The 7,500-nt window shown below is 51.6% G+C and overlaps 11 non-coding genes across 11 annotated transcripts in view; all 11 read left to right on the forward strand.

Annotated features, from left to right (window-relative positions):
- The first annotated feature begins 250 nt into the window (after positions 1–250).
- On the forward strand, positions 251–323 carry Trnak-uuu (transfer RNA lysine (anticodon UUU)). The gene has a single exon. It is a non-coding gene; the product is annotated as a tRNA-Lys (tRNA).
- A 137-nt stretch (positions 324–460) lies between these two features.
- On the forward strand, positions 461–542 carry Trnas-cga (transfer RNA serine (anticodon CGA)). The gene has a single exon. It is a non-coding gene; the product is annotated as a tRNA-Ser (tRNA).
- Positions 543–1,217: 675 nt separating this feature from the next.
- Positions 1,218–1,299, forward strand: Trnas-aga (transfer RNA serine (anticodon AGA)). The gene has a single exon. It is a non-coding gene; the product is annotated as a tRNA-Ser (tRNA).
- A 563-nt stretch (positions 1,300–1,862) lies between these two features.
- Trnas-cga (transfer RNA serine (anticodon CGA)) lies at positions 1,863–1,945 on the forward strand. Its single transcript has one exon. It is a non-coding gene; the product is annotated as a tRNA-Ser (tRNA).
- A 1,313-nt stretch (positions 1,946–3,258) lies between these two features.
- Trnas-cga (transfer RNA serine (anticodon CGA)) lies at positions 3,259–3,341 on the forward strand. Its single transcript has one exon. It is a non-coding gene; the product is annotated as a tRNA-Ser (tRNA).
- A 678-nt stretch (positions 3,342–4,019) lies between these two features.
- Trnas-aga (transfer RNA serine (anticodon AGA)) lies at positions 4,020–4,101 on the forward strand. The gene has a single exon. It is a non-coding gene; the product is annotated as a tRNA-Ser (tRNA).
- A 352-nt stretch (positions 4,102–4,453) lies between these two features.
- On the forward strand, positions 4,454–4,526 carry Trnak-uuu (transfer RNA lysine (anticodon UUU)). Its single transcript has one exon. It is a non-coding gene; the product is annotated as a tRNA-Lys (tRNA).
- Positions 4,527–4,664: 138 nt separating this feature from the next.
- Positions 4,665–4,744, forward strand: Trnas-cga (transfer RNA serine (anticodon CGA)). Its single transcript has one exon. It is a non-coding gene; the product is annotated as a tRNA-Ser (tRNA).
- A 676-nt stretch (positions 4,745–5,420) lies between these two features.
- On the forward strand, positions 5,421–5,502 carry Trnas-aga (transfer RNA serine (anticodon AGA)). The gene has a single exon. It is a non-coding gene; the product is annotated as a tRNA-Ser (tRNA).
- A 562-nt stretch (positions 5,503–6,064) lies between these two features.
- Positions 6,065–6,145, forward strand: Trnas-cga (transfer RNA serine (anticodon CGA)). Its single transcript has one exon. It is a non-coding gene; the product is annotated as a tRNA-Ser (tRNA).
- A 1,323-nt stretch (positions 6,146–7,468) lies between these two features.
- Trnas-cga (transfer RNA serine (anticodon CGA)) overlaps positions 7,469–7,500 on the forward strand; it is an 82-nt gene continuing 50 nt past the window's right edge. The window contains exon 1 of the tRNA in view: positions 7,469–7,500. This exon is cut by the window's right edge and continues 50 nt beyond it. This is a non-coding gene — a tRNA (tRNA-Ser).

Here is a 7,500-nt window from a genome sequence, read left to right on the forward strand (position 1 = left end):
GCCCAGTGAGTGTCGAGAAACACGTAGCTCCTCTGCTTCAACGTATGAGACGTAAAAACTGCTGCAATTTGATTTTACATCGTGTGTCAGTTTTCTTCGATAGTCTGTTACGAGCCTAGCGTGATGCGTTTGTAGACAGCATTTTAGAGGACGCTTAATTAGTAACAGCTCCATGCAACGATTGCCCAACAGTAAAGGACAAGAGGCAATGTGTCCGTAGCATAGTGGGAGGTGTAGTAACGTGAGGTGAGCCCGGATAGCTCAGTCGGTAGAGCATAAGGCATTTGACGTGAGGGTCCAGGGTTCAAGCCCCTGTCCGGGCGGAAATTTTAATACTTTGGTAGCGGCTCGCCTAGTAGCGGTGAAAGCACGACGGAAAAGAATGCAGCTGTGCCGTTTCCTGGCACTGCAGTGCTCTAAACGGCAGCAGTTGATGTGTCGGGAGGAGCTGGCGCCACCGGCAGTCGTGGCCGAGTGGTTAAGGCGTCTGACTCGAAATCAGATTCCCTCTGGGAGCGTAGGTTCGAATCCTACCGGCTGCGTGCGATTTTGCGTAAAACGAGCACAAATTTTCGCACGCATGTTTAAGAATACTGATTTTCGCGGCGGCCTCTGCTTCCTGTGGCTATCGGTTCACCTCGCACGGAAGCTAGTAATACAGAAAACCGTCGCAGGCCCACGAGCGCACCCCCCGTCATTTTCTCGCGCCGTCGCCGTGTTCGTGAGTACGCAGACGTGCTTGAAAGTGTTGGACAGAGCGAGCATTCATTTCTTTTTAAGAATCGCATTGAGTCATTCGAGTGCGGCACAAGCAGTGGTGCAGCGTTTCTTTTCGTAAGATCTCGCAGCTGCTTGAAAAGTACGTCCATCGTTTAAGACGAGAGAAAACTAGCGTCAGCGGTGCGTCAGAGGGAAGTCGGTGAAGTCGCCATTGGAGCCACAAGCCAGTAATTACGACACGCGAATCACTGCCACACATTGCAGCTGTACCATAATCCTTGGCAGGCGGACAGGGTAGCTGAGTCGGCAGAGCACTATGCCTTCAACCAAAAGGTCCCGCGTTCAAGCCCCTGTCCGGGGAGAAATTAATACACTGTCGTAACGGCTACTGTGCTGGCACGGAAGCACTACTGAAACGAGTGAGGCCATGTCGTTTTCTGCCGTCAGGTTGCTTTAAAAGGAGCGTTTTCACTTGTCGACAGACACTTATGCGACCGGCAGTCGTGGCCGAGTGGTTAAGGCGTCTGACTAGAAATCAGATTCCCTCTGGGAGCGTAGGTTCGTGTCCTACCGACTGCGATTTCATTTTTGTGTCAAGAGGTGAAGAGCATCTCCAACGGAACCGTGAAATGAGCGAATACGTGGGAAACATTGCATTCGAGACGCTTGTGAATTTTCCAATCGCCCAGTGAGTGTCGAGAAAACACGTAGCTCCTCTGCTTCAACGTATGAGACGTAAAAACTGCTGCAATTTGATTTTACATCGTGTGTCAGTTTCTTCGATAGTCTGTTACGAGCCTAGCGTGATGCGTTTGTAGACAGCATTATAGAGGACGCTTAATTAGTAACAGCTCCATGCAACGATTGCCCAACAGTAAAGGACAAGAGGCAATGTGTCCGTAGCATAGTGGGAGGTGTAGTAACGTGAGGTGAGCCCGGATAGCTCAGTCGGTAGAGCATAAGGCATTTGACGTGAGGGTCCAGGTTCAAGCCCTGTCCGGGCGGAAATTTTAAATACTTTGGTAGCGGCTCGCCTAGTAGCGGTGAAAGCACGACGGAAAAGAATGCAGCTGTGCCGTTTCCTGGCACTGCAGTGCTCTAAACGGCAGCAGTTGCATGTGTCGGGAGGAGCTGGCGCACCGGCAGTCGTGGCCGAGTGGTTAAGGCGTCTGACTCGAAATCAGATTCCCTCTGGGGAGCGTAGGTTCGAATCCTACCGGCTGCGTGCGATTTTGCGTACAAACGAGCACAAATTTTCGCACGCATGTTTAAGAATACTGATTTTCGCGGCGGCCTCTGCTTCCTGTGGCTATCGGTTCACCTCGCACGGAAGCTAGTAATACAGAAAACCGTCGCAGGCCCACGAGCGCACCCCCGTCATTTTCTCGCGCCGTCGCCGTGTTCGTGAGTACGCAGACGTGCTTGAAAGTGTTGGACAGAGCGAGCATTCATTTCTTTTAAGATCGCAATTGAGTCATTCGAGTGCGGCACAAGCAGTGGTGCAGCGTTTCTTTTCGTAAGATCTCGCAGCTGCTTGAAAGTACGTCCATCGTTTAAGACGAGAGAAAACTAGCGTCAGCGGTGCGTCAGAGGGAAGTCGGTGAAGTCGCCATTGGAGCCACAAGCCAGTAATTACGACACGCGAATCACTGCCACACATTGCAGCTGTACCATAATCCTTGGCAGGCGGACAGGGTAGCTGAGTCGGCAGAGCACTATGCCTTCAACCAAAGGTCCCGCGTTCAAGCCCTGTCCGGGCGAAAATTAATACACTGTCGTAACGGCTACTGTGCTGGCACGGAAGCACTACTGAAACGAGTGAGGCCATGTCGTTTTCTGCGTCAGGTTGCTTTAAAAGGAGCCGTTTTCACTTGTCGACAGAGGCTAATGCGACCGGCAGTCGTGGCCGATGGTTAAGGCGTCTGACTAGAAATCAGATTCCCTCTGGAGCGTAGGTTCGAGTCTACCGACTGCGTTTCATTTTTGTGTCAAGAGGTGAAGAGCATCTCCAACGGAACCGTGAAATGAGCGAATACGTGGGAAACATTGCATTCCGAGACGCTTGTGAATTTTCCAATCGCCCAGTGAGTGTCGAGAAAACACGTAGCTCCTCTGCTTCAACGTATGAGACGTAAAAACTGCTGCAATTTGATTTTACATCGTGTGTCAGTTTTCTTCGATAGTCTGTTACGAGCCTAGCGTGATGCGTTTGTAGACAGCATTTTAGAGGACGCTTAATTAGTAACAGCTCCATGCAACGATTGCCCAACAGTAAAGGACAAGAGGCAATGTGTCCGTAGCATAGTGGGAGGTGTAGTAACGTGAGGTGAGCCGGATAGCTCAGTCGGTAGAGCATAAGGCATTTGACGTGAGGGTCCAGGTTCAAGCCCCTGTCCGGGCGGAAATTTTAATACTTTGGTAGCGGCTCGCCTAGTAGCGGTGAAAGCACGACGGAAAAGAATGCAGCTGTGCCGTTTCCTGGCACTGCAGTGCTCTAAACGGCAGCAGTTGCATGTGTCGGGAGGAGCTGGCGCACCGGCAGTCGTGGCCGAGTGGTTAAGGCGTCTGACTCGAAATCAGATTCCCTCTGGGAGCGTAGGTTTCGAATCCTACCGGCTGCGTGCGATTGTGCGTACAAACGAGCACAAATTTTCGCACGCATGTTTAAGAATACTGATTTTCGCGGCGGCCTCTGCTTCCTGTGCTATCGGTTCACCTCGCACGGAAGCTAGTAATACAGAAAACCGTCGCAGGCCCACGAGCGCACCCCCGTCATTTTCTCGCGCCGTCGCCGTGTTCGTGAGTACGCAGACGTGCTTGAAAGTGTTGGACAGAGCGAGCATTCATTTCTTTTTAAGAATCGCAATGAGTCATTCGAGTGCGGCACAAGCAGTGGTGCAGCGTTTCTTTTCGTAAGATCTCGCAGCTGCTTGAAAGTACGTCCATCGTTTTAAGACGAGAGAAAACTAGCGTCAGCGGGTGCGTCAGAGGGGAAGTCGGTGAAGTCGCCATTGGAGCCACAAGCCAGTAATTACGACACGCGAATCACTGCCACACATTGCAGCTGTACCATAATCCTTGGCAGGCGGACAGGGTAGCTGAGTCGGCAGAGCACTATGCCTTCAACCAAAAGGTCCCGCGTTCAAGCCCCTGTCCGGGAGAAAATTAATACACTGTCGTAACGGCTACTGTGCTGGCCACGGAAGCACTACTGAAACGAGTGAGGCCATGTCGTTTTCTGCCGTCAGGTTGCTTTAAAAGGAGCCGTTTTCACTTGTCGACAGACGCTTATGCGACCGGCAGTCGTGGCCGAGTGGTTAAGGCGTCTGACTAGAAATCAGATTCCCTCTGGGAGCGTAGGTTCGAGTCCTACCGACTGCGTTTCATTTTGTGTCAAGAGGTGAAGAGCATCTCCAACGGAACCGTGAAATGAGCGAATACGTGGGAAACATTGCATTCGAGACGCTTGTGAATTTTCCAATCGCCAGTGAGTGTCGAGAAAACACGTAGCTCCTCTGCTTCAACGTATGAGACGTAAAAACTGCTGCAATTTGATTTTACATCGTGTGTCAGTTTTCTTCGATAGTCTGTTACGAGCCTAGCGTGATGCGTTTGTAGACAGCATTTTAGAGGACGCTTAATTAGTAACAGCTCCATGCAACGATTGCCCAACAGTAAAGGACAAGAGGCAATGTGTCCGTAGCATAGTGGGAGGTGTAGTAACGTGAGGTGAGCCCGGATAGCTCAGTCGGTAGAGCATAAGGCATTTGACGTGAGGGTCCAGGGTTCAAGCCCCTGTCCGGGCGGAAATTTTAATACTTTGGTAGCGGCTCGCCTAGTAGCGGTGAAAGCACGACGGAAAAGAATGCAGCTGTGCCGTTTCCTGGCACTGCAGTGCTCTAAACGGCAGCAGTTGCATGTGTCGGGAGGAGCTGGCGCCACCGGCAGTCGTGGCCGAGTGTTAAGGCGTCTGACTCGAAATCAGATTCCCTCTGGGAGCGTAGGTTCGAATCCTACGGCTGCGTGCGATTTTGCGTACAAACGAGCACAAATTTTCGCACGCATGTTTAAGAATACTGATTTTCGCGGCGGCCTCTGCTTCCTGTGGCTATCGGTTCACCTCGCACGGAAGCTAGTAATACAGAAAACCGTCGCAGGCCCACGAGCGCACCCCCGTCATTTTCTCGCGCCGTCGCCGTGTTCGTGAGTACGCAGACGTGCTTGAAAGTGTTGGACAGAGCGAGCATTCATTTCTTTTTAAGAATCGCAATTGAGTCATTCGAGTGCGGCACAAGCAGTGGTGCAGCGTTTCTTTTCGTAGATCTCGCAGCTGCTTGAAAGTACGTCCATCGTTTAAGACGAGAGAAAACTAGCGTCAGCGGTGCGTCAGAGGGAAGTCGGTGAAGTCGCCATTGGAGCCACAAGCCAGTAATTACGACACGCGAATCACTGCCACACATTGCAGCTGTACCATAATCCTTGGGCAGGCGGACAGGGTAGCTGAGTCGGCAGAGCACTATGCCTTCAACAAAAGGTCCCGCGTTCAAGCCCCTGTCCGGGAGAAAATTAATACACTGTCGTAACGGCTACTGTGCTGGCCACGGAAGCACTACTGAAACGAGTGAGGCCATGTCGTTTTCTGCCGTCAGGTTGCTTTAAAAGGAGCCGTTTTCACTTGTCGACAGACACTTATGCGACCGGCAGTCGTGGCCGAGTGGTTAAGGCGTCTGACTAGAAATCAGATTCCCTCTGGGAGCGTAGGTTCGAGTCCTACCGACTGCGTTTCATTTTGTGTCAAGAGGTGAAGAGCATCTCCAACGGAACCGTGAAATGAGCGAATACGTGGGAAACATTGCATTCGAGACGCTTGTGAATTTTCCAATCGCCCAGTGAGTGTCGAGAAAACACGTAGCTCCTCTGCTTCAACGTATGAGACGTAAAAACTGCTGCAATTTGATTTTACATCGTGTGTCAGTTTTCTTCGATAGTCTGTTACGAGCCTAGCGTGATGCGTTTGTAGACAGCATTTTAGAGGACGCTTATTAGTAACAGCTCCATGCAACGATTGCCCAACAGTAAAGGACAAGAGGCAATGTGTCCGTAGCATAGTGGGAGGTGTAGTAACGTGAGGTGAGCCCCGGATAGCTCAGTCGGTAGAGCATAAGGCATTTGACGTGAGGTCCAGGGTTCAAGCCCCTGTCCGGGCGGAAATTTTAATACTTTGGTAGCGGCTCGCCTAGTAGCGGTGAAAGCACGACGGAAAAGAATGCAGCTGTGCCGTTTCCTGGCACTGCAGTGCTCTAAACGGCAGCAGTTGCATGTGTCGGAGGAGCTGGCGCCACCGGCAGTCGTGGCCGAGTGGTTAAGGCGTCTGACTCGAAATCAGATTCCTCTGGGAGCGTAGGTTCGAATCCTACCGGCTGCGTGCGATTTTGCGTACAAACGAGCACAAATTTTCGCACGCATGTTTAAGAATACTGGATTTTCGCGGCGGGCCTCTGCTTCCTGTGGCTATCGGTTCACCTCGCACGGAAGCTAGTAATACAGAAAACCGTCGCAGGCCCACGATGCGCACCCCGTCATTTTCTCGCGCCGTCGCCGTGTTCGTGAGTACGCAGACGTGCTTGAAAGTGTTGGACAGAGCGAGCATTCATTTCTTTTTAAGAATCGCAATTGAGTCATTCGAGTGCGGCACAAGCAGTGGTGCAGCGTTTCTTTTCGTAAGATCTCGCAGCTGCTTGAAAGTACGTCCATCGTTTAAGACGAGAGAAAACTACGTCAGCGGTGCGTCAGAGGGAAGTCGGTGAAGTCGCCATTGGAGCCACAAGCCAGTAATTACGACACGCGAATCACTGCCACACATTGCAGCTGTACCATAATCCTTGGCAGGCGGACAGGGTAGCTGAGTCGGCAGAGCACTATGCCTTCAACCAAAAGGTCCCGCGTTCAAGCCCTGTCCGGGAAGAAAATTAATACACTGTCGTAACGGCTACTGTGCTGGCCACGGAAGCACTACTGAAACGAGTGAGGCCATGTCGTTTTCTGCCGTCAGGTTGCTTTAAAAGGAGCCGTTTTCACTTGTCGACAGACGCTTATGCGACCGGCAGTCGTGGCCGAGTGTTAAGGCGTCTGACTAGAATCAGATTCCCTCTGGGAGCGTAGGTTCGAGTCCTACCGACTGCGTTTCATTTTTGTGTCAAGAGGTGAAGAGCATCTCCAACGGAACCGTGAAATGAGCGAATACGTGGGGAAACCATTGCATTCGAGACGCTTGTGAATTTTCCAATCGCCAGTGAGTGTCGAGAAAACACGTAGCTCCTCTGCTTCAACGTATGAGACGTAAAAACTGCTGCAATTTGATTTTACATCGTGTGTCAGTTTTCTTCGATAGTCTGTTACGAGCCTAGCGTGATGCGTTTGTAGACAGCATTTTAGAGGACGCTTAATTAGTAACAGCACCATGCAACGATTGCCCAACAGTAAAGGACAAGAGGCAATGTGTCCGTAGCATAGTGGGAGGTGTAGTAACGTGAGGTGAGCCCGGATAGCTCAGTCGGTAGAGCATAAGGCATTTGACGTGAGGGTCCAGGGTTCAAGCCCTGTCCCGGGCGGAAATTTTAATACTTTGGTAGCGGCTCGCCTAGTAGCGGTGAAAGCACGACGGAAAAGAATGCAGCTGTGCGTTTCCTGGCACTGCAGTGCTCTAAACGGCAGCAGTTGCATGTGTCGGGAGGAGCTGGCGCCACCGGCAGTCGTGGCCGAGTGGTTAAGGCGTCTGAC

This window comes from Schistocerca cancellata, unplaced genomic scaffold (genome assembly GCF_023864275.1).
Source record: "Schistocerca cancellata isolate TAMUIC-IGC-003103 unplaced genomic scaffold, iqSchCanc2.1 HiC_scaffold_331, whole genome shotgun sequence".
Taxonomy (NCBI): domain Eukaryota; kingdom Metazoa; phylum Arthropoda; class Insecta; order Orthoptera; family Acrididae; genus Schistocerca; species Schistocerca cancellata.